The sequence below is a fragment of the Gekko japonicus genome, unplaced genomic scaffold (genome assembly GCF_001447785.1).
Source record: "Gekko japonicus isolate JY-2015 unplaced genomic scaffold, Gekko_japonicus_V1.1 scaffold540, whole genome shotgun sequence".
In the NCBI taxonomy this organism is placed as follows: Eukaryota; Metazoa; Chordata; class Lepidosauria; order Squamata; family Gekkonidae; genus Gekko; species Gekko japonicus.
Genome location: NW_015173690.1, coordinates 873,293 through 880,363, shown reverse-complemented (window position 1 = coordinate 880,363; position 7,071 = coordinate 873,293).

Here is a 7,071-nt window from a genome sequence, read left to right as displayed (position 1 = left end):
TCTTTCCATATCTTACTACCTCTAATACTCTTTAGCAATGTAAATGGTAAACAATTCAGAACCTAGAAACACATATACATGTATAGCTAAAATTTTCCATCTTCATTTATATATTTGATACTGAAATCTGGTCCCCATCTGTGGATAGCTGAATCTGTGGATTGGAGCCACACTGACACTAAACAGATTTTCCTGCAAACTTGAGGGACCCCCACAGGTTTGCAGAAAAAATCTGAAATCTTAAAATACATTGGGGATTTAAATTCCCCAATGAGAGTTGTCTGCACATGCACAAACAAACCCACATACCTCCTACAGGCATCCATGGCAGTGATTGCAGGTGCTCGGCAGCTGTGGTGGCCATTGCAATGCGGGGGAACTGCAGTGGGCTGGCAGCAAAGCCATGGGCCACACTGGGCTTCCAACCTGCCCCGTGTGAGACTTTTCTGGGCCCGCTGGTGTTGTCAGCAGTGGTGTGTAGCGGGAGTCATGGCAGCCCTGGGAACAAGAGTGGTAATGAGAGGGGGGAAAGAAACTGGCAGCAAGGCTGGGTGGCAATCAGGCTTGTCACTGGTGCAAGTAATGGTGGATGTGGGAGTTGCTGGGAGCCACGGTGAAGGGAGGAGAAGTTGCATTGTACCTAGTTATGGAGACCTGTTGGGCCTGTAGGCAGTTGGGGTGTGCAGCTGGGAGCAACACTCGCCCCAGTGAGGGTGGGAAGTTAAGAGGTAAGTTGAAAGAGATCTCCCCCCCCCCCCCCCCTCATATAATCTAATAGCCAAGTTGGCAAAATCTGAGGATAGTTAAATCTGGAGGTTGGGCAACCACAGCATTCTGGCCTTGGCTTCCTTCCCTAAAAGATGTGGAGGGGACGGCCTTTTCTGGGCCTGTTTTGGCCTTTGAGAGAGGACCCATTGGGAACAAGCTTGGCAGCAACCACTGGAGGACTTGATACTTACATGACTTGCATGACTCGCATAGGCCTGAGCCAATTTGCCCCGGCATAGGCGGGATACAAGTTGAAAGTAATAAATAAAAATAAATAAATTTTGTTCAACAGCAGCCGTATGAAAGCCAGTGTGCTGTAGCAGTTAGTGTTTCAGAGTAGGGTCCGGGAGACCCAGGTTCAAATTGCCAATCTGTTATGGAACCTTACTAGGTGATGTTGGGGCACTTGCATGCTTTCATCTTAACTGTACCTCACAGGGTTGTTGTGAGAATAAAAAAGAGGAGAGGGAAATGGCCCCCATTGTGGAGAAAGGCAGGGAGTAAATGAATAATAAGTATAGCTGAATATGGGAGACAGATAAAACAGATTGGTGAATGAGCTGAGGAGAGAGTGAGGCAGGGAAAGGGGAGAGGATGTGGGGGTTGCCAAGAGGCAGGAAAGGGATAATAATGTGGGTAGAACTACAGAAGAAAGCGATGTGCCTCCGTCCTGCAAGTCCATGAGGATTTCCTGCCCTGCAAGTGGGCCTGGCTCAGCAGCTGGTACCACACAACTGGGCCATAGTTTTCCTAAGTAGAGGCTGGGGAGGGGGGTGAACTGAAAACAGGCAAACAAAGGAAAGCTGGCTGTTAGTTGGGAAGGAAACAGGGCAAGTAGAAAGGCTGGGGGCTTTCAGGGAAGGGAAAATGAGATACACTTCCACAAGTCCTTGCAGATTCCTTGGCTATTCTGACCTGTGGGTATCTGAATCCAAAAATCAGGCCCATGGTGATGGGAAACAGTTCTGCAAAAAAACATACGAGGGGGACTAAAACCTCCCCAATAAGACTGATGTCTGCGTACATGCAGGCAATGTACTTCCCTTCATTTGACAGAGCCAGCAGCCAGCAACATCCAAGAGCCACTCGGGGCCTGGAGCCACTCTGGAAGCAGTTGTGCATCGATTGCAGGGGCCAGCGACACAACAGAAGACTGGCAATTGATGATCCTTTCAATGCAACCAAAAGCAGATCCTTGTAGCCAAATTATTTATGAGCTGAAGTTTCATAAGCACCTTCATGGGCAGCCGTATGTGGAATATTTATTTACATTATTTATAGTCTGCCTTTCTCACAGGGACTCAAGGCAGATTGTACCTAGTCAGTCAGTACAATCCACAAAGTGGGACATTCAAAAACCAGTGCATTAGGATTTTAGAAGTCTGGAACCTCCAGAAAGAACTGAAGCATGGCATAAGTTTTCACATGACACATTAAGTGGTACAGAAATTACATAAGTAGGATCCTACTTACAATAAGCTAAACAGCAGTATAGACCACAATTCTTAATAATTTATCCAAGCAAGTTCGTAAAACCAAGTGAATAAGGGGCAACCTTGTTGATAGCTTCAAGGAGCTTCATGTTCCACATTTCCACTGAAGCCTCAATAGAACACGTTTGAAATCAAAATCTGAATCCAGTAGGATTCATGAGCCTCTGTGGGCAGACCATTTTAACCAGGCTCCCTCTTATGCAGGTTGTTGGAGCCACATTCACCTTGGCTTTAAGTAGGTAGTGGTCAGACCATGGTTCTGGAGGAACCTCCAGCCCTGCAGAAGATTAAGTCCAGGGTATCATCCCTTTCATGTGTTGTGTCACCCAAATAGGCGGTCTCCTAATTGATTGAGGGAAATTAGCTTAAAGGAGACAAGTGAGAGGGGGATAACTTGGGTTCTCCACCCATATATACCAGGATGTTCCCTTAGAGAATTCTTAAAATACCCAGGCAGATGTTCAAATGGAGGTGGTTTTGTTGAAAAATAATCCGGAAAACACCTAAACAGAACACACTTGCAAATACACAAGCTAGTTAAGAGAAAATTAAAGGGAGGAACAAGGAAATAGAGTTTGGAGAGGTGATATTTACCTATCTATATGAAGAGATCTGTGGAAGACAGCTGTGAAATGGCCAGCATTTCAATGAGCGAAGAGAGGAGAACCCATGGGTGTGTGTGGCCAAGAACACACACACAGATAGCTGGCTGGGTGTGCTTTTTATAGGAAAATTGTTCCCTGCTGCTATGCTAACACAATCACCCCCAAAACAACACCTTAATGGGCTTGTCCAGAGATAATCACAAAACTGGGAGAAACTAGATGTGATTTCCTGAGGTGGATGGAAACTATAAATCTTTCTGGATGACGGTATCTGGGGTGCAAATGACTGCTTGATGACCCTCCAATTGGTGGATGGGAAACTACAAGGCTTTTATGCATGTTTTTAAATTATTACAAATTAGGGTAAAAGGGTCAGGAGGAAGGTTCAAAGATTTCCTGGGAACCCCTTTATTGCTTAATTATGCATCTCCTTAAGGGTGGGGAGAGGTTGATCACCTGTCTTTGCCTTCCAAAAACAGATATTTTCCCAGGTCTCTGGTTTCACTCTTGCTGGCATCCATTTTATGTGACATTTCAGGCCAAGCAGTGACTTATAGTTATGAGTTTTGGAGGTGATATTTGTATGGTGTTTTCCTTTGACACTAACTACCCTTCTGCGGGAGGAGGGGTCTGACTGCTAACAGTTGGGCCAGTCACAATTTGGGAGAGACACAAAGCAGAAAAAGAAGCTATAAGTCCTAGCCTGGTCCCTGTGAGGTATCACTGGCATGAATGTTCAGGTCCCTCAGAACGATCTGTCTAGGAATCTCCAATACCACCTCTGCCAACCCATACAGTTTGCCCACTGGGGAACTATCTGGCCAGTAGACAAGAATGCCTAATCTATCCTTAGTCCCTAATGTAAGAAGCATACAGTCAATGCCAGTGTTAGTTTGCACTGGAAGTGTGCAGAAGTTGAAGGTCTCACAGAGGATAATAGCCACACCTCCTCCCTGCCTAGTTGGTGGAGGACTGCATAACCAGGGGGTGTTAGTTGGGACAGACACACCATGACAATTTTCTTCAAACTATGTTTCTATTATATAAGACAGGACAGTTTCTTCTTCCTGCAGCATCTCATAGAGGTGTGCAGTTTTGTGCTTCACTGATCTGGTATCATACAATATTAGTGTAGATGTGGGAAAAATAGGGGCTTTTGTTTCATCGACTCTTGGGAAACCATGGAGGTTAGCCAGACGGCGACCATCTTTGCCAAAGACTGGCCGTCTATGATAAATCCCACCCCCATATCTACCAACTCGCATTTGAACTGGAATAGTTCAAATGTCCTTTTCCAGGTAATGATTTCACCCGACTGCTACTAATAAATCTCCCCAGTACCCCAATGCCAGTGTTAGTTTGCACTGGAAGTGTGCAGAAGTTGAAGGTCTCACAGAGGATAATAGCCACACCTCCTCCCTGCCTAGTTGGTGGAGGACTGCATAACCAGGGGGTGTTAGTTGGGACAGACACACCATGACAATTTTCTGCTACTAATAAATCTCCCCAGTACCCCACAATCAATATTCTAGTGCCCACAAAAAGCCATATCACAATCTATTTGCACAATCATACGGTGCTGAGGTTAGAGATGTCCAAGAGGTATTGTTCTGTGTCAGTACAGATCCCCATTTCCAGGCAAATAACTGGTGTAGCTCTCTTCAGTGGTGATGGGAGGACCTTCTTCCACTTGTTGCATAGAGTTGCCTGGTTTAATAAGATGACTCTAGGAGTCACATAAAATTTTAAAAGGTATAAGAACTTTTTACACATTTTATACAGACCACCCAATGGCTTAAGATTCCACAGTAAATACTCACTGATGGCTTTTAGTCAGTGGATCTTCTTCCATCCAAAATGAAATGTTTCTGAGCAACATAGTGCCCCTTAAAAAGAACACAAGGAGGAGTCTGTGAAAACTGCACATCCTCTTTTGTTAGTGGAATTTTTAAAATGGAACTGACTGTAGTGTTCTTATCAGCCACTGCAGTAGGAGATTACTTTCAGTACTTTAGTTTTACTAAACTACAGACTTCCCAATCAGTAGTATTTGCCCATGCAATAGCATCAGTAGGCTTTGCAGAATTCTAAAAATAGACACCGGGACATTCATGCAAATCAAGCTATGTGACTGCTATTTTCTGTAACATTCCTTATTAAAACAGCTGGCACTAGAGTTGGTCAGATGCAACATTCCTGAAACAGTTTCCTGATTCGTGTCTATCCTGTTTGCAGACACAGATGAAGTAAAATTACATTTTTACAAAGTTCCCTCCCCAGAAAAAGCCAGCACACCTGCGGTATTAGATTATCTGTGCCCTGGCCAGCTACTTGAGAATTTGATTGTAGCCGGGTGCTGCTGTGTTAAGGTCTATAACCTTAGTAAGATATGAAGGTTAACAAATGCTAATGTTACAAAGCTGCTTTAAAATGTAATTTTAGCATGTTTTATATTGTTAACCACCATGGTGGCTCTCGTAAGGGCAGGATACAAATTATCTACTTAAATAACAGTAATAAATAAAAGCATCCTATGCCTTTAAATAGTTAGAAGAAAATTAACTAAACACACAGCCTTAATGCCACTTTGAAGAGGCAAAAGAAGTACTAGGAAAGCTTTTAAAAAACCTTGTCAGAGAAAACAATTTTTCTGTACTTAACCACTGCAGGGACAATTTCAAATTTTATATTTAAGAAGAGGTTCTTTCCACTAGGATAAACTTTAATTTTGAGGCCAAGAGTTAAAATCCTGAACACACACACATTTCCATTATAAAAGAGATCTTCCCTCCTCAGTACAGAAATTTTGTAACAGCTCAGAAAGAACACCAGCACTTATTTGTCAAAATCATGATCAAATGATAAGCATTTGCTAGCATACTTCTGCTAGCCAGCAACAACACAGCATTCTTTAACCCACTACTCTTTGTGTTCATTAACATACTGAGAAAGACTAGTGCTTGGGCCCATTAAAACACCAGCTTTTGCCAAATACCAGCATTTAGTTAGAATTTCATAACAAAGGTGAAAGTGGAAAATTGATACACATACCACACACATTTTATCAGTTTAATGTAGTGATTAATCTTCTGCATAGCTATACTTATTTGTCTCTTCATGGAAACAAGATGCCCTCATGTTGTCACTGGCAAAGTCTCTGGAAGTATTTGAACAGCAGAGATGTGCTTGTAATTTGAACAGCAGAGATGTCCTTTGACCACTGAAAATTTGTGCGATAGGTATGGAGAATGGACACTCATGCAGAGAATTTCTAGAACAATAAACTATAAGCAAGATGTATATTCACTAGGTGGTCCATGCCCTGATTCTAGTGTGCAAGAGCTGGCAGGAAAGCTACTGCCAGCTGGTATAGCTCCCCATCCTTCACTTAAAATGCTGTCTTTTCTTGTTTCAAGGCAACATAGGTACACTACATCTAAATTTTCCTAAATATTTCATTACTGATCCATAATAATTGTTAACACACTAAACAATTCTACCTTTTCTGTTTAGACAGACTCAGCTGTGGCCTGTAGCTTAGCAATGAACATAAATATAGGTGCAAGAAATAAGACAGTTTTACACAATCTCCATTTTGAAGCACGTTTCACAACAGACTCCAAAGCACTGGTTCTGTCAGCTTGTGAACCAAAATTTATAATATTCAAAAATAAGTTCATATATACAACAATACTTTTTTGTTCTTTAGTCCTTTTGATTCATATTTCTTTTTAAATACATGACTTTACAAAAACGTATATAAATAAAATGTACAAACATGTTTTTCTTGTCTCAAACACTGCAACCTTAAAAGGACTGGGGTTATGCAAAAGAAAACAAAAATGGTAACTGCAGGGATTTATACATTCATCTATATTCGTTTCCCTGTGAGACTGCCTGCCACAGTGTGCTTTGCAAAGATCGCACTTGATTACAACTTAATTAAGAAAACCTCAGCACAAAAAATTGTAGCTTTCTATGTTAGACTTGAATACAAAAAAGCTGTGCAGAGATATGAACAAATAAGCATGTCAAACTGACCACTGTACACAATCATACCTTTGACCACAATATTCACCTGCATCAACAAATGATTCATAATTAGCTCTGTGTGCACAGCCCCGCCTAGTCTTCAATATGTCTTATGAGTAAATATGGCTTATCTTTTGATACAATGAATTACTCTGTAGGTGTATGTATGTACA